The following is a 19,675-nucleotide window of genomic DNA, read 5'->3' as shown; positions in this document are numbered from 1 at the left end:
TTATCCTGAGCTTACAAGCCTCAACGAATATGAGGGTGACACTGTAGTCAGCTCCTTCTGGAAATCAATTATGCTGGGTCACAGGAGTGTGTATGGGGGAAGCGTACTGGAATAGAGTGTACTTGGCTTCCAGCATTGTTGTGACCATGCTATGACCACATGACCCAGGTGCATTTTCCAGGCTGGCTTGGATTTCTTCTTGTCCTTCCCCTCAAGGTTTAATCTCAAAAGACTACAACAGCCTCAAATCCAGTTCTGCCTTACGGAGCCTTAGACTCAGGCATGTAGTGGCATCATTAAAACCACAGGGGTAAGAGCAACTTCCCCCCAGACTTTCCTTAGAATTGAGGCTGGGATAAGAAGTAATGGGATACCCCATTTTGAGGTCAGCAGGCTTAGAATCCAGTGAGTGATGGGAACTAATACTGAACATCCATGAACCAGATACTGCTCGAAGTGGACTACATTCTGTGGCACACTGGCTTTCCTAGAGATGGCTACCGCAACCTACCCACCCTGTATACTCTTCCTATAGGAATACTGACACTCTTTCTGTTGACTGGTAGGATCCAGGCCCTTTCCCCTTGAACCTTTGGACCTTTAGGACTCCTTTATCCAACAGCATATGGAAGAAGCGAGGCCATGTGATTTTTGAGACTAGTTCATGAAAAGTGGTGCATCTTTCATCTAGTGTTGTTAGAACACTTGCTCTTGAAACCCAGCCTCCATGCTGTGAGGAAGCCCAAACCACAGGAGAGCCCCGATGCAAGTATTCTGACCAACAGTCCCAGTTGAGGTCAAGATGACTCCAGCTCCAGCTCCAGCCACCATCTGACTGCAACTGCATAATAGACCCTAAGTAGGAAAGGCCCAGGTGAAACCCATCAACTACTAGAGCCACAAGCAATAGTAGTAAAATGATTATGGTTGTTTTCGCACACTATGTTTAAAGTAACGCAGTAATGAATCATGGGAACACACTTGTAAATATATTTAGTGTATATAGAAACCCAACAAAATAGGTATTATAACCCCTACTCTACAGGTGAGGAAAAACCAGGACATTGACTGGCTAAATAATATACTTGAGTTAAGTTGCACAGCTTGGTTTCAAGACCAAACAATCGAGTTTATTAGAGTGTAGCTTCCTACTCTCTACGCTCCTTCTCTTGTGCCTCCTTTCCTATGAAAAGACACTGAGGGCAAGAAAAAGTGAACAGTCGGTGCTAGAAAGGGTGGGAGAAGGACTATTCTCTCAATAGAATTGATTGGCTATTGATTGACTCTTCTATCGATTGGACTTGGTAGCACCCATCAATTCGAAACTTCCGTCCGCTGGTATCTGCTCCCCCTACCCGGCAAGTACAGACCTCTTCAGGAAGCTGCCTGCAGTGGCAGAGGTGTGCTGGACATGGCCCCGGAGGAGCTGTTCCTTTCATGGGAAGATCTGCCCACCCCGGGTGGCCACAGAAGCACCCCTGGAGAGCACTGATTTCTCTGGGGTGCTCGAACAAGACCGGCCAGTTCTGCAGCATCTGAAGCCTGAAGCCTCGTGTATCCAGCAGCAGTCCCACCTGGCCAGCTGGGGGGCCCGGCGGTGGCCTGCTGCGATGGTGGGGGACGGTGGGGGGTGGTGTGATTTGGGTGCAGGCCCCGGGGTTTAGGACCTAACCTTGGTACTGACCGCCAGGCCACAAGGGAAGCGACAGGGAATCCGCAATGCTTTCACCTGAAGCTTCCCACCTGGCTGCCCCAGCTGACCAGTAGCCCAAACGCTTCGGTGGCTTCCCCTGTCGGGACTCTAGCCCGGAAAGACCGTCGTTACCTTCATGACGACAGGCTTCTCGGGGTGAGGGACGTGCGAGACGGAAACACGCTACCTACAAAGCACGCCTAAGTGTCTGTGAGCAAAACTCAAAGGCAGGCCTGGCGCGGGGACAGCTGGCTAGAGCCGGAGCGGGCAGGGGACGCAGCCTGGCTCTCTGAAGAACGAGAAATTATTTCTGACCTTAGAAGTTACAGAAATGACTCTCCAAACTGTGCGTTTTTAATACCAGGCTGCTCACCCCTGTGCAGCTTCACAACGGACTTCACAGCCCCGGCAGGAGAATCTCAGGGCATTAAAAAGACATTAAATCACCGAGTCTCAGACAGGCGACTTCAAATTAAAACTGCTGATGTGAAAATAAAAATCCAGGTGAATCGGCACTTTCCTGCTGGTTCCTTCTAGCCCTGTCTGAGGTCCAGCCAGCGTAGCCGGCACAAGCCGTGACCCCCCATCCTCGCACCCTCACCCCACTCTAGGGGTCACACAGCATGCGGGCCCCACTTTACATCAAGGGACGCCCCTTAAGGATTGTCCATCAGACTTAATTCGCCCTATGACATTCCCCCTTTCACTTGTTTTAGGTTTCCAGAGCTTCTATCTCTTCATCTAAGCGTTCTTCAAATAAATGTGCTCCCCGAAGCCCATTCTTCAGTTCCAGTACTCTCGAGGCCACCTCTCCCCACCCCCCACCCCCCCACTGTCTTCAAATCCTCTTCAGAGGTTAGGCCACACAGGCACGCCGAGGGAGGTGGGTATGGCTTTGCCATCTCCCAATTGACGGTTCTGAAGTTCCGGTTATGATCACTGAGTATCCTTGCAGATGTTCACAGCAAAATGCCAGTGCAGCCCATTGTGATTTGAACTAAAATTTAATTCAAGAACCAAAGCACGTTTTCCCCTTGGAGCATTTCGCCTTCCTAATGAATCTATCTTTATGGGATAACACAGGAGCCAAATCTCAACTATTACCAGGTCGTTAAAGCCACAGCCCAGTTTTAGAGAGTGGGCAGGTGCTACATCCTGTCTTCTGGCCACGCTCCACTTTCAGTCATGACAACCGGCACCTGCAAATCCCTTTTGTGATGCAAAGATGAGGTCTGCAATCGTTTTGCCCCGTTTAATAGCTGAGATGTTGATCCCTTGCAAGGTTGCCTCACACAGATACAGTGTTTGGTAGACCCTCCTCCTCACCATACCTCTCAGGAAGTGTATTCGGTCCTCCCTGAAGTGCTGCTCACTTTGATCACAAAGCAAAGGAGGCTGAGCCTCCACAACACCTTTTACACTACATGGGTCTCTGCTGTCCTTACAAAGGCTCTCCCTAAGTCTCCAAATAGGAAAGGAGGATTTCAAAATCAAACTACTTCTTCATAAGTACATCTCCTTAACCTTACAAGTGGAAAATGGCAAAGATTTCCCAAAATCGGAAGAGAAGTAGCCTGTGGGGAAAAAGCATTGGTATGTTCCATCCCTACTTACTCAATAATGAAAAGAGACAAAGTGATACAACAATCTAGATGAATCCCCAGAACATTATGCTGAGTGAAGGAAAGCCAATCTCAAAAGATTATATCCTGCACGTTTCTATTTATGTGGCATTCATGAAATGACAAAATTATAAAAACGGAGAAGAGATTACAGTGGTTGCCAATGATTTAAGAGTGGGTTGAGTGAAGATTAGGTGTAGCTGTAAAAGAGCAGCGCAAGGAATCCTCGTGGTTCTTTTTTTTTTTCCTTTTTTTTTTTTTTTATAAATAGTCTGTGGCAAGGTAACGATGCAGGTGCCTATTTCCTCTACTACAATGCAGCTCTAAGAGGTAGGATGCTGCTCTTTGTCACCTAGAAGGGTATGTGGCACCTTCCATTTAGGCATGGCTGATTTTTTTTAAAGGTTTTATTTATTTATTCATGAGAGACACACAGAGAGAGGCAGAGACCCAGGCAGAGAGAGAAGCAGGCTCCATGCAGGGAGCCCGACGTGGGACTCGATCCCTGGTCTCCAGGATCACACCCTGAGCTGAAGGCAGGCGCTAAACCACTGAGCCACCCGGGTTGCCCTCCTCGTGATTCTGTATCTTGATGGTGTCAAGGTCCATTTTCCTGGTTGTGATGCTGCTATAGTTTTGCAAGATGTTACCACTGGGGGATGCTGGGTAAAGGGCACAAAGGGTCTCTGTGTTACTTCTTACAACTGCATAGGAATATACAGCCACCTCCAAATAAAAATTTAATTTAAAAAAAAAAAATCCTTGGATTGGGCCTGACAAAACCAAGCTCTAGGTCAGGGTCTGCCAATAGCAAGCACAAGCCAAGTCAGTCAACGTCTTCCACCCTCAGATTCATCATCTGTGAAATGGCATCGGGCAAGGTCATCTCCAAAGTCCCTAAGAGTTCAACAGCTGAGTAATTCCAGACCCGCTCTCGGTTCACAACAGTCTTTGGAACAGCAGGGACCATCTGAAGAATCAGGCTTCCGTGGCAGGGTCGGGGGATTTACATCAAGAGTCTATAAACGCCATTGAAAAAAACACAGACCCAGTTTCTATTAAACATAACATGCAGGGACACAAACAAATAATTTGAAAGAGAGAAAAAAAAAAGCAAATACTATTGTCATCATCAAAGTCATTACTGGTTTAAAAAAAAAGAAATATTTTATAGAACAGTGTGATTAAGCAGTGTATTTTGTGCACTGTAAACCAAGAAAGCTGACCAGCATTGCAGCCTTTTCCTTGACATAGTGCACCCATGTCGCCCCTCATTTCCTGGTCTCTTTTCATTGTTAAACTATTCTTGTTCTTAATGCTCTACTCTCTGGGGACACGTAACATACAACACAGGAAGTTCTCTAGCATACCTTACAATTTTGGAAGGGAAAAACCCAAAAACAACTGATTAAGAAGTGAAAATTTCAGTCAAATTGTTTGATTTTCATGTCACCAAATAACTAATATGCTTTTATTCATCAGATAAATTAAAATAATTAATTTAACATCAAGATGCATTATCAGTGTTAAAATACCAACAAACGAGGTGGTCTGTTACATCAAATTAACAGCCTTTTAGTATTTCCTGGGCGGGGGAGGGAGAGGTCTTTCTCAATGTACATTTGTTCTAGGAGCAGTAGATACTATGAAAGAAGGCCATATAGAAGGAATGACAAAAAAAAAAAAAGAGTGTACGTAACAAAACTATACGTAGTCATCTTCATCTGCAGTATCTGAGAAATCAAGGGGGTGTTTAGGTTCACCGATCATGACGGAAATCAGTTCCTTGTGGATTGTGATGTTCAAATAACCCAAATATATGATCACTACACCTATTAAAACTATGCACAATAATTTCTGAGTTAGAACACACCCCTAGGGCACTGAGTCGATCTTGCCAACCGTTCAAGCCCTCTAAACAGATTTGCTGAGTACCAAATATGTAATTCCTTTTCTCTCTCATAACCAAATTTCATGTACATGAAAACGTTCAGAGAGAAGAGAAGTAGGACACCAAACCAGAAGAGACGTCATGGTGCCTGTTTCAGGTGTTATTCCCAACGCCCTCCCCGAGCCCAGTGAGGAGGGGCTGCAGGTAGAAGCCAAAGGAAATGCTTTCGTAGGAACGTCGTGAGACATGAGAACCTGCTCAGTAAGGCATGGATGTTTTGGGTGACAAGGCGCAGAGCTAGCAACACCCCGTGTGAAGCAGCCCTTCAGTACAGTAGGAACTTAGGTTCTTATTTAGGGGAGACTGCACCCTTAGCGGAACAACTTTTTATTTTTAAAGATTTTATTTATTTATTCATGAGAGACGCAGAGAGAGAGAGAGAGAGAGAGAGAGGCAGAGACACAGGAGGAGGGAGAAGCAGGCTCCATGCACGGACCCCAACGGGGGGGACTCGATCCCGGGTGTCCCAGCAGAACAACTCTTACTCAAAAAGAGGACCAGCAGCTGGGACTCTGTTGGAACATATCCCTCAAAGACGATTTTCACATACTGAACACAAGTTAAAAAACAACAACTCTGCACAGTGTAATTTATCCCCTTTAGATGACTTATTAGCCACCCTAAAATGTTGTGCCGTCTCAGACAGACAGGCATGGCCTCATTTGTTACTGAACGGTGCTGAGATACAGATGGTTTTGATGGATTCAGTGGAGCCTGTTGTGATCTTGTGAAAAACAAGCCTGCTTTAAAATTTTGAGAACCCTCTGCTATCAAACTAATGATTCAATTTCTTTCTCCAATACAAATTCCCAGGCAGAAAATGGCCTCCTCTGCTTTCAGCAAATGTCATTTTTTTTTTTCCATCTGAGGCTGAAGGAGTGTTTTCCTTAATAGTTTTGTCTTCTACACTAAAATCTTGACTGTCATTAATTTCTCAAGATTTGGAAGCTTCTATATTCTTTTATATTCCGAAGCTTCACACACTAGATTGGTGATATCATTGCTGAGTACATGTTCGACTTCTTGTTACATAGAACTACTTCTTCCTTCACTTGTTCTATATCAATCAAAAAGTTGGTCAACAAACATTTGTATAGTTCCCGTCATGTGTGAGGCACATTATTTCCGCTGCACTATTGTCTGAGTGTGAAGAAATAGGCTTAAATATTTCAAGAACTGATGTTTATCTATTCCTATAAGATCTATTTCAGAAAGCATTCCAGTGCTTTCTCATCATGAGAAATTTTGCAAAAATAATGTCAGGCATGAGTTTTTTCTAGACCAGACTTGAAGTGTCATAATTTCAGGCACAAACAACAATAATAGAATTATAAGCACGGCATTTTAATGAAACCCATTATTTTCCACCAGGTATCTCTAGCTTCCTGATATCACTTTGAGATAAGGAAGTGGTTTTTCACACACACAAAAAAATTGTGTTTGCTCATGAACTTCTATGACTTTCCAAAGATCATTAGATCATAGATGGGGGCTCTTTGCAGTGGTTCATTTTGAAACACTTGCCGAAAACTTTATGTGGCTGTGGGGCTTTAGGCAAATGTTAAGGATCACAAAGCTTTTTTTTTTTTTCCTTTTTATTAACCAGAACAAATACTTTTTAATTTAACCTCTTTTTAATTTTTTTAATTTATTGAGGTATAACTGACATAATATTATATTAGTTTTAAATCTTTTTTTAATTGATTAACTCCCAGAGTCATAAAGGACTCCTTTTTTTTTTCTTAATTTTTATTTATTTATGATAGTCACAGAGAGAGAGAGAGAGAGAGAGAGGCAGAGACACAGGCAGAGGGAGAAGCAGGCTCCATGCACCGGGAGCCTGATGTGGGATTCGATCCCGGGTCTCCAGGATCACGCCCTGGGCCAAAGGCAGGCGCCAAACCGCTGCACCACCCAGGGATCCCAAGGACTCCTTTTTTGATGGAAAATTTGGCTACTTGTCCAATGCTTGGAACACCCACATCCCACTGCCAAATGTCCATTAGTCCTCCACTGGAACAGGGAAGGAGATGTACAAGTTGGCTCAGTGTGAGGATCAGAATCACCTGAGGCACTTCCAGTAAGCTGGGTTCTGACCTACTGCAACTTGGCTATGTATGATTTTTTTTTCAGGAGACTTTCAGTAAACATCAGGCACCTCCAACAGCAAGTCATAGGTGAAGGCTCTGAGTTTCCTCTCTGCAACTCCCCTGAAAGCAAGTCTCACACTGAATCCTGGCACACACACCAGTATTTCTCAGCAAACATGCAACAATCACACCACAAACTTGGCAAAATCCAGTGGCGTTCCCACTCTTAACTCCTCTAACCACCCCAACAGGACCTCCCTTGGACAGTTCATTGGAGGCAAAGGAAGCAACATTCTCACCGCAGGATTCAGCTCACTATCTAGTCAAAGTCGGGAGACCAGGACATCTCCAAATTAGCAGCTGAAACAATCCGCTGGGCACTCACTCTGGGTGCCATTCCTGAGGATGCACACTGCTGGGTCTGCTACATTTTTATACCCAGAGTAGGTAACCGCAGGGTAAAATATCTCAGTGAAGTCTCTGTGATATTTCCAGAAAAACCACATAGTATAAAAACCAATGATTTCATCAAGAAATACCCAGTTGGATATTCATTAGTCAAATACCAAAATTTGTGGTGTTCTTTTGACTAAATGCTAGCTAACCACCCTAGAATGTATATTCCTGATTGAGGCAACTAACCATGACAAGGATGTCGATTAAAAGTAACAGACACACATGTTCATATTACACAGTCTATGCTGAAGTATTTCAAAGAAAATTACCCAAGACCTGCTGACCCCGGATATCTGGGCCTGAAAATCTGCATTTGTGTGAAAGTTCCTCACTTAATACCTATACACACTAGAATTTTGTGAACCACAGTCACAGATGTTCTAGGGGGTTTTGTCTCTAAGTAAGAATTAGGTTTTAACTCATGTGCCAACAACAACTAATCTGCCTACAGCATAATTTTGACGATGATTCTAGATCCAATCCAAACACAGCCATCAAGAATGCTATGATCTGGAGCACCTGGAGGTGCAGTCATTAAGGGTCTGGCTCTTGGTGTCAGCTTGGGTCATGATCTCTCGGCTGTGGGATCAAGCCTGGAACCAATTCCACACTCAGTGCACAGTCTGCTTGAGACTCTCTCTCTCCCCTTTCCTTTACCCTTCCCCACTCTTCTCTCTCAAATAAATAAACAAATATATATTTTTTTAATGCTATGATCTGATTATTTAACAATATCTCCCATGGGTATACAAGATAAGAAAGTGGTAGCACATTTGTAACATATTTACATATCATCCTTGGACGGGATTTTGAAAATCTAACCCTTAATTTACTAGGCTCTGGGAATCACATCTGACCTGCCATTTATCGAGTCCATCTTTTTCTTCCTGTGGACAGAATAATATATACCCATTTCCAGTGTACCAATGTCTCCTGTGTTTCACATTTATTCAAGAGTGGTGAAATGCCACAGTAATATGATTTGTGACTTTTCTTAGTACTATGAGATGTAATTCAACTGGGTGAAGAGATTATAATTCACTCACATCAAGAAAAATGTTCTATTATAATATTTTCAACTATACAGGCCTTTTAATTGTCCTTACTAATTTTCTAATAGTTTTCAATTAATTGGTCTCAATGGCAGATTTTATCTTCCAAAGATAGCCACAATACTCCTATCTCACATGCTTTTCTCACAATGTCCCCTTGACAGCCCATAAAATGGACATATCTTTGTAATTCTCTCAACCTGATGGTATATGATAGAAATGATATTATGTGACCTCCAAGGTAGGTTAGAAAAATAACACGTGCTCCCATCTTGCTTTTTTGAGACATTCACTCCTGGTATCCAGCTGCCATGCTGTGAGGAAGCCCAAACAATCCCATGCAAACAGACACATGGAGAGGCCATGTGAAGGCACGACAGCCAACAGGTCAGCTGAGGTCTTAGCCACCAGACTTCATCAACTACTGGGCATGTGAATGAAGAAACCTCCAAATGATTCCAGCTCAAAGCAGTAGAGTCACTTTCAGTCTTCAGAACTCACTCCCCGAGGCCCCAGACTCTACAGAACACAGAAAATCCATAATCATAACAAAATGGCCCTTTTGTGCTACTGTGTTTTGGGGTAGTTTGTCGCACATCAATAGTAACTGGAATAATCTCCTTGATAGAACAGATTGATGCAAGATGGAAGCTCTCTCCTTAGATGCCAATGTTTCTTAGCCTGTATTGGAAACTCCTGATATGCTGATTAAAATTCAGATTTTTAGATCTGACACACACATGCACACGCCCTGGAGCAACCATGCTAAACCCAAAGGAATGGTGGAATCCCAGGCCCTAGAGAAGGCCAGCAGTGTATGTATGTTGAATGTCCCGTACTTAGGGCAACCCGAGTATGGGTTAAGAAATCTCATTTCCTGACACTCCCGAGATTACTGGCAATGTTCTAAAATTCCATATACCAAATTTCAAATTTTTTTATTATTCAAGAAGTTTACAAAAATAGATAAAGGTCAGATAAAAGTGAAAAATATATTGTTTCAGTTTGAAATGGTTGATGAAGCAAAGGAACAAGTTATTGTCCAAGACAACAATAATATCACCTTTTTTATTATTCTGACCCTCAAGTCCTGGACCTGCTCCTGGCGGCTCATTCCTTGTGTGGGAGGGAACTGTCCAGCACCACTGCTTCCTGAATGAGAGTCATTAAACCCAGAAAAAGGAAATCTTGGCTCAGCCTCCAACATGTGTCCTAGGACTGAACTCCTCCCTTCAAGAGAAACCGAGGTCCTTATTCATCTAAACTCCATTGTGAGCCACAGCCTCATATGCACGGACACATGTTAATGCCATGTCAGCAAGTGGTGCAGAATAGGGCCAGTCTACACAACCTACTTGCCAACTAGAACTTCCATAATCCCTGAAATGTGGGAAAACTTAAAAGTCTGACTTTTCAGGAAAGCAGACACTGTTTTCTCAACATGTCTTCTTGCCTAGTGAGTACTAGGTTCACAGAAGAACCTAACCTGTAAAATATATTCAAACAAGCAACTTTTTAAAGATTAGCGCTGAGGGGTAAGGTCTGCTCTGTAAAATAAGCATAGCGGGTGATGACTGCCAGGGCGCCTTCAACAGGAACAATTCTGTGGGTATAAACTTGACTGCTTCTTTGTGAGTAGTTATTTACTGGGGGTGATGGGGTTGTATTAAAAAGGATTTTTTTTTTCTCCTGAAGAAAATGCAATCATGGAAGAGTAGTTTTGAGAGAATAGGAATCCTGCCATTGATGTCACAGATTCATGCTCACAGAAGGTGGGGACTGGATGAACATTTGTGAAATGGTGGCAATGCTTCAGATGTTTTATAATTAGCATATTTTAAGATCGGGTTTATAGCTTTTAATATAACCTGTTTTTATTCCATTTTCGGGCTAATGTTTTCAGTAAGGAATGCTAAGGAAACAGGAACCCAGTGCAGTCACTCAGATAATAAGATCCTGGGCAAGGTACTACTGAAGATTTTTTAAAAATACAAGATATGGGCAAAATATGCCCCATGTGGCCCACCTGATGAAACTTTTGGGCTGCTACATTTATCATCATATTTTGCCTTTACTAGGCAGTTCTGCAACTTACATTTCCTAAATGTAAATTACAAAAAAACAATCGAAATTATACATCTTCTGGCAAAACATATCCCTCCTCCCTTTTGTTCTGCAGGCATTTTGGTCGTACAGCCCATAAATGGTTTGTATTTGTCCACATAAAGGACGACATGTTTTGTATTTTGACTCCTATCTTCTATAGAGGATATCATTTAGATTTGTTTCTTTGGATTCCGAGAATGCAAGTTAGGATGATCAAATGGTAACCATAGTGACAGAAAGCAGAGTTCAAATCTTAGTGGGGTCATGTCATTCTTTTCCCACAGTGCAGAACTCACATTCTAAGACTAATCCACTATCTAAAAATATATCTCAGGACAGCTCATGTTGCCATTTATGGGAAAATATGACTGAGTCAGTTAACTAATCTTCCTGTTGCAGAAAAAGAGTCCGTGGTTGGTAAACTAAGAGATTTCAATTCCCCAATTCTAGGGGAAATGAAATGACAAAAGGAAAGAGAGAAAGCTCTTAAAGAGAAGGTTTTGAAGCTGAGAGCTACCCCGTAACCAACAGGATCGTAAAACCAATCCAGTAAGAAGGTCTGCCATAAGCACAGCAGTGATATTCATGAAATAACCGTATCTGACAGCGCTCGCATTGTATCCGTGTCCTCCGTGGTCGCTCACTAAGCGGTTCCTCCCACGGGGACCTTCTCGCAAACAGACCAGTCCTGTGTGACCACTTGGCTTTGTTACTGGCTCAGACCCAGGAAAATCTGCAACCTGGGTCGCACGGCAGAGTGGCTGGCTCACAGGCCGAGTGTGCCCCGGGCCGTAGCTCCTGTCTGCCCCTGGTGGGCCCTAGCTACGGGTGAGACACAGCTCAACACTTCTCATGACCACTTTAGCACTTGCAATGACCACTGCCAAGTTCTTAATTTGATCCTTGGGCTTCAGACTAGGAAAATTCTGAATAACAAAAATAGCAACCGGAGTGACAATAAAAATTGTAGTTTCCTCAGAAAAAATACTACTGTTGAGTACCCAGTCTTGTTGCTTAAACTAGCTGGGCAACGGCTTAAACTCTTACATCAACATCTACTCATTTACTATTTTATTTCTCAGTCTTCATTCAACTTGTATTTTTTTTTTTATTTTAGCTCAGATCCTTGATATCACAAATTTCCATCACCGGTTCTTCCCACACTCCTATTCTGAAACTGAATTGAAATTCTTTCTATTACATAATACAGTGCTGCCAACTGCAATCTAATGTCACACACCAGATCCTGAGACCTCATTCATCTTATAACAAAGTTCGTATCCTCGCCAAGATCTCCCCCATTCCCCAGCCCTCGGCAACCGCTTTTCTACTCTCTGTTTCCATGACTTTAATATCAAATCATCATGTTGTACATGATGATTTTTATCTTTATCTTACAATTTTATCTGTGAATTATACCTCAATAAAGCTGTAGGGGGAAAAAAAGATTTCTCTTTCAATGTCATTGGACATGAAGGAAGGATTTCTGTGTCTATTTTGGTTCCTGGGCCTTACTTTCCAGCTCAGGCCACTTAACTCTAGGTAATAAGATTTATCCAATTCGTACTGGCGGGGGTCTCTTCCTTCCAGGGTACACAGCCTGTTTCTATTCTCTTGATTCCTTGCACAGTGTTTAAAGCATTCAAGCGGCCCTATTATACGTACAGATACCACCTAAGACTGAGTGATAACAAGGACTGTGAAATGAGTCTATTGCTTAGCAACGCAATATGTATAATTGATACCGTAAGTGTGTGAGAGGGAGGCACCGTCTAGAGAAGAACCTGACATGGTCAGAGCACTTCTCTCGAGAATAAACCTGACTTCAATGGCCGGGAGTACACAAGACCGAGGACTGGAGATTTTCTCACGCAATTCTGGAATAAGGGATTGATGGCGAAAGAAAAATAAAGCTATGATAGAATAACTGGAAAAGGCGCTCTAAGTAGGTGTGAGGGCTGGAGAGAAGAGCCTTGAGTTGGAGAGAGCCAGCCAGTCAAGTACCCTACTACGCACGAGTGACCTGCCTTTCCACAGTAATAGAGAGAACTGTGCGTTCTCAGAATCGCCATCTCCAGGAAAGAGACATTAGGCAACTATGGCGGAAAATCTACCAGCCATGGAACCAGGGACTTTTCCGTTTGGGATGTAGGCAGGGCACATCTAGTCTAGGTCACCTTAGATCTTTCTTGGAAGGATGTCAGTATTTAAAGTCGCTAAGCTGGAACCAAGAGATGTGGCTCCAGCCCCAGCAAAATTTGGAGGCACATGCCCTCTTTATTCTTGATTTAGCACAGCTCCCACAGCCAAGGTGTAAGACCTAAGAACCTGTAAGATTCCTTAGAGAGCCAGATGAGCAATCCACGTAGCCTGAGCTGGAGACAGCTCGAGTCCAAGCACAGTAGCTCTGTCCTCCACGATATGGTCTACAAAGACCCTGGGGACTTCCAGGGCCCCCTGTTTACCAATGATTAGAATCAAATCCTTTCTTTTTAGCCAGGATCTAGTTGGAGGCAGTGAATAAAAAACTTAGAACTCAAAAAATAAAATAAAATAAAATAAAATAAAAAAGTAAAAATTAAATTAAATTAAATTAGAAAAAAAAAACAAAAAAAGTTAGAACTCTAAAAAACAGTAATAGAGAAGTTTACAACATAGTGCACTTCTTACTCTTGACTCAAAATCATACTAAATAATGATCAAATATCTCCAGTTCTAGTTCTTCAGCCCCCTGTTGGTAAAATTTCTTACCCTGAACTATTTCCAAAGATTGAACCCGATTCCATCAAATCGGGAATGTTGGACAAAGGGCGGCTTGTCCTTCAGCAAGCTCCATGGATACAACCCGGTTTCTTCTTCCCTACAGGCAGACATGCCTTCCTCTTTTATAAATGACAGTATTGAGGTCCAATTATAATTCTTCTTTTCACATATGGCGCTCTCAGAAGGGAGGTTTCCTCTATCCTTTAACAGCTAGAAATATGAAGGAGTAGCGAGTGACATGACATGGAGTGAGATGCAAGATTTCTAAGATTTCATGCCTTCTTTCCTCCCCCTTATCACTAATTATATAAAAGATCACTTGGAAATGCAGAAGCCCAAGACTGGGGGAAGTATAATACCCCACAAAAGCTTATTAGGTCCATACACTTTTTTAGATGAAAAACAGATTGTCAAAAGAAGAAAAGATTGTCGCACGTCAATAAGACACGTGGATTCCTGACACAGGATTGTTGGGGTCTCCTGAAAATTCCAGTTACGGGTATGAATTATTTACTTGAGTATATTGTGTTTTTCCAGCAATAAACAGAGACAGTAGTGCTCCTAAATATCCCACATGCTTTCCTTCCTTCCCTTCCAGCCGTCTAGGTTGGGACCCTGGGCCGGGCTCCGGGCTATGAACAGATGTGAAGTATCTCTCTCTCCATACGAGGCGAGGCGGCGAGACGTAGGGGAGTTTCCCACACGCCCCCCTTGCGTCCACAGCCCTGGCAGGAGCTGAGACTCCCCAGCTGCTGCAGCTGCTGCAATGCTGCCGGGAAGGTCAGGCAACCCTCGCTGGGCTTTAGAGGAAGAGGAAAGGGCTCGGCAATGCTGGGCCCCTGAGAGTTCAGAGGTCATTTCTTCCTGACACATGTTTTACCCTAACTTGACAAATTCAAAGGGAAATAAATTTTGTGAGTTTACTAGTTATTGCCCAAGGTAGCGATTTGTATGTTGGCGTGGGGCGATCCTTTTGAAACTTCAAATCCAAGTATTCCCAGTGGGGGGGAATAATCCTTATTTTTAGTATCCTGGCTCAACATTCTGATTCCAGCCACTTTGGGCAGCTTCCTTAACACCACAAGCCTCAATTTCTACATCTGCAAAATGTACTTAATGATATTACTTGGCTCATAAAGTAGATGTGAGGATTGAATTATAAAACACTACAGATAAGCACTGAATAGATATTATTATCATTATTTTAGACAGAGTCATCATAGCATTGTGGTCATGCTACTCTGAAAAAAAAAAAAAAACTTGGATTAAAGTGAAATCGAGATTGTAAAGTGAAGAAGGGATGGTGACGGTGCCGTGGCCAAAGGTAGTGGTTGTCAGACTGGGAGTGGTGGGGGCTGTGGGGCTGGGGGTGGTGGCGGGGCTATACTGTGCCTGTGTCCTGGGCTGTGGGTCCGTAGGAGCACAGTGGGGCTTTGAGATCAGACCCCAAACCCTGCTGGGGATCCAACTCAGGGCGCCAGGCCAGTCATGCTCAGCTTCAGCCCTTACCCCCGGTGTCTGGCGGGTGCCCCTTGAAGGACTGCAGTAAATGCCACCTACCATGTTCAGCAAGCCCTCCTCTTAATCCTTTAAGAAAAGATGGAATATGCTGGCTTCGGAAGTGTGGGCAACCACACTGAGTCGGATCCCCAGCAGGGTTTGGGGTCTGACCTCAAATCCCAGTTGCACTCCTACGGACTCACTAAGCCCCCCAGGGACTCCAAAGAGGAATCTTAAAAGCCTGTTTTTTTTTGTTTTGTTTTTTTTGTTTGTTTGTTTTTCTCTTTACAGAAGATTACAGAACCATTGGTTCTTTGATGGAAGACAGTAGAGGTTGTTGGCATTAGTCTCATTTTATAAATAAGGCCCCTGAAGCAAAAACGATTATAGATATTTATGGCTGAACCAGGACTAGAACAGTTTTCTGATTCTATCAGATGCATGATTTCTCCGTAGGGCGTATCTGAAAGCAAGTAGCTGCTGTCAAGTCTTCGCCTGTGATCGCAAAAATGTAACCATGTCAGCCCCTGTGAGTGGGTGCAGCTGCGGCGGTGCGGCTCCAGGAGGGACGAGGGCGGGTCTGTAAGTGGAGGCGTTTGCCTCACACAGGTTGCCAGGCTCCAGAGTCCGGGGGATCGGTTTAGTCAAAGGTGTCTATCGAGAGCCTGTTATGTGCGAGACATCATGCGCTAGGTAGTGGGAGGAATCCAGTAAAAAGATAACGTGAGACATTTCAGATTTTACCCCTAGGAGTGATTACCGCCCCCCCTCCTGTAAAGGAATTGATCTGAAAGAAGCTGCAAAACACGGCCGGAGAAGGACAAAGAAAGGAGGGGAGAAGGGAGGGGGAGAAAGTCAAGTCAACCGCGGTGATGATCTCCTCAGTCATCTGCACTCAGCTGGGCGTCCGGGTGGCTCGGCCCCCTGGAGGGGCTCGGCGGCCCCAGGGCACCAGAGGCATCCCCAGGACGAAGACCCAGGACCCGAGGCTGAGCACTCGCCACTCGGCTGCCCCAGAGAGCCTGACCCGGATGGTCAACGTTGCCCCGGCCACGGAGGAGTGGCCGGGTCCTGGGCGTGTCCCCCCAGCAGAGGGCCAGCAGAGGCACCCGGGCAAAGGAAGGGTGGCCCCAGGCGGCCTCCTATCCTCCTCCACCCTGAGCACTTCTGTTCCCACCCGGCAGCCGACCACACTGTCCTCCCCGCCCTCTTCCAGCCAATCTCCACTGCGGCGGAGAAGTACCTGCCTCGGATGGGTTTCTGACCAGGTGTTCAGGACGCTGCCACCGGGCTCCTCAGGCTGTGGGACTGACGTGAACAGCAGAAGGGTGAGCAACCACACTCGAAGCAGAATGATACGGACATCGAGCTGCAGAGGGTGCGCTCAGGAATGAACAAAGAATCTATCAAATCATTTGATATTTAAAAACCTTTCTTAGAAAGTAGTCCAAGAGGAAATCCTGTGCTTTAGAAATAAAAATCCCTTTAGGTTCCAAATCCCATCGGAATCAGTTCCCAGAATAGCCCACCAGGACTTGGCTCATTCCACCGTGTCGATGTGATCAACAAATCCATCTTCACTGGATACTGGGACCCCGGCGTAGTGGGGTGCATGTTGTGGGGTTGGGGCTGGATTGATTCTCAGGAAGACACAAAGAAAAGAAGGAAACAAAGAGGAAAATGAGACACAATACTAATGAAGGCACGGAGAACCGGAATCGGGGTGCACAGCATTTATTTCGACGATGGCTCCGGGAAGTGCCGGGAGGGAGGGGGTGGCAACAGGTGGAAGGAAAACCAGCTGGGGGACACGACGGAGGAGCTGGTCACCGGGGCTAGCGGAGAGGACCAGATGGAAGCTTGCTTTGGTTTCGTTGCCCCGACGCCGTGTCCCTCCCCAGGCACCATAGCCCGGAGCCTCGGCATCTCATCTGGTCCTTGAAGGGTTCAGAGGTGTGAGACTGACCGGAAGCAGGACCTCTCTGGTGCACGGTTCCCCTTCTGGTACTGGAATGTTTCACCGACATACCTGGAGGTCTTGAAAAGCAAACACCATTTTCTATTTAAAGCATATTTTAGTAAATAAAAAGCTCCTTCTACAATTATCACCTTATTCGTCACGCGCCCCTCAGCAGGTATCCCTCCCGGAGGACACTTGTTTACTGCCCCGACCGCGTTCTTGTGAGGCAAGCTTCTGGAACATTCTGCTAAATCTGTCGTCCTTTCCTGGATATGGACTTAGGGATGTACTGTGCTTCGGCAAAATCTTTCACCTTGTCAAAGTCTCATGTATATTTAGGTGCTCGAAAAATTAATCCTTTACGCGGACAAAAAGCTGGTGTTAGAACGCACGGCGTTGCTTACGTTTGAGGGGTGCCCCATCCTTTATTCTTTATGTTAGCCAGACATAACAAGGAGGGGAGTGTTCCAGGTGAGAAGGATGGCATCTTAGGGGTATGAATGGTGGGAGGAATGCTGGTAAGTGCTAACCACACTGGTTTGGCAAGAGTGTAGGGTCCACACCGAGAAGGAGGAGTTAGGGTGCCAAGGAGGTTTCTGGAGGGTTCCGAACATCAGGTGAGCACTGGTACTTCAACCCCCAGCTACCAGGAGACACCAGCATTATCTAAAGGAAGCATATAGGAGACATATTGGGAGGTGAACGGCCGAAGGCCAGGAGACCAATTACGAGGTCATTTACTAATTCAGATTTTTTTTTAATTTTTTTTTACTAATTCAGATTTTAAGGGCTGTTAACTCTTCCTCATTTACAAGCAAATGCATACAGTTGCACACATATTACAGAAAGGACTCAGCTAAGAGAGGAAGTGAAGGAAGGAGCAACTTTTCCTAATTTGTCCACCCGGAGGGGGCATCTTTTTCTAATTCCAGGAAAGGAACTCCGTGTACGTCAAGAAGCATGTTTTCAATTAAAATACACGCCCAAATGTACACACACCTAGTTTGCACTAGGTAAATAGCACAGAATGGGGGCGAAGTTAGGTAGGAAAAAACATTTAAATCAGCATTAATAACACCTGCCCCGCAGGAATATGGTGAAGCCTGTAAGTTAGAACACTAAACTATCAGAGAGATGACGCTATTTTATTCATGGTTTAATAAACCTCATTTAATTTGAAAAGGTTGTGGGATGGAGTCGTCTAGGTTTTAAAAATAGCCTTATTAATAATATTACTGACCCTATAAAATGTGTGTAATCTCCAACTTGCAGAGCCTGTGACCATAAGAAAACGTAGGCAATCCTAAAACCGAATGGAGAGGGATGTATTCCTCCAATAATCAGACACCCTCAGAAGCTTGCAGCGCTTCCGGCGAGTGGTGGGACTATGGACGCTTAGCACGTCGTCCTAAGGGCAAAGCAGTGGGCGCCTGATTCTCTCCACTTGCTTTAACGCCTCCACCCTTTAATGTACCATTTCTCTTGCAAACGTAGAAGCGCACGCACACATGCACACGCGAGCACGCACACACGCAGTCACACCTGTAAATACTCCCCTGGGAGCTCTTCATGACATGTTTTCAGGTTGACCTTTGCAAACAGCTCAGTCAACCAAAATTAGATCAGAATGAAAAGTGAAGGATGCTCCATCCCTTATTCATTTAAATTAGCTAGGAACCAACTCTTCAATATTTATGACCACTCTCTGAAAATACATGATTGTTCTACTGGGAAAATAAGGTTGCCTTGGGCGGAGTTGCAGGAAATCTGATTTGAAAACTCCAACTTAATGATCTCCACAGTTCTAATAGGGCAATGTTGTAAATGAAAGCTCGGTTAATAGGTACAGCAAAAGAATGACCTCTGTGGATTCCAATTAGGATAAACCTATCAAGGGGGACAGATGGGAGGCTCAGGCTAGAGTCCTGAGTGGCCACTATGGCTTTTGTCATGAATAGGAAACAAAATTAAGACCTGAATAGACGCAAACTATTCCTCTCTCATTTACTCTTTAAGACCTTTATTTATCAGCAGTGTTCGCATCGGCAAAGGCTTCAGTGATTTATTTTATTTTATTTTTTAAATTGTTATTTATTTATGATAGTCACACAGAGAGAGAGAGAGAGGCAGAGACACAGGCAGAGGGAGAAGCAGGCTCCATGCAGGGAGCCCGACGTGGGACTCGATCCCGGGTCTCCAGGATCGCGCCCTGGGCCAAAGGCAGGCACCAAACCGCTGCACCACCCAGGGATCCCGGCTTCAGTGATTTTTGAAAGAAACTGAAAGTGGTAACAGTGACTATAACATAAGTATTCGAGATCAAGAGACTCAGTTATCAGCTCTGTCACGTATTAATTCAATAATTTGGTCAGGTCACTGCTGTTTCTGAGCTTCCAAGTCTCTAATCTGAAAAACGGGTCTGATAATGTGCAACGTAGAGGGTATGTGACTTGCTCAACACAGACTTGCTTAGGCAATGGGT

The sequence above is a fragment of the Canis lupus genome, chromosome 13 (assembly GCF_048164855.1).
Source record: "Canis lupus baileyi chromosome 13, mCanLup2.hap1, whole genome shotgun sequence".
Lineage (NCBI taxonomy): Eukaryota > Metazoa > Chordata > Mammalia > Carnivora > Canidae > Canis > Canis lupus.
This window is presented reverse-complemented; position numbering follows the sequence as displayed.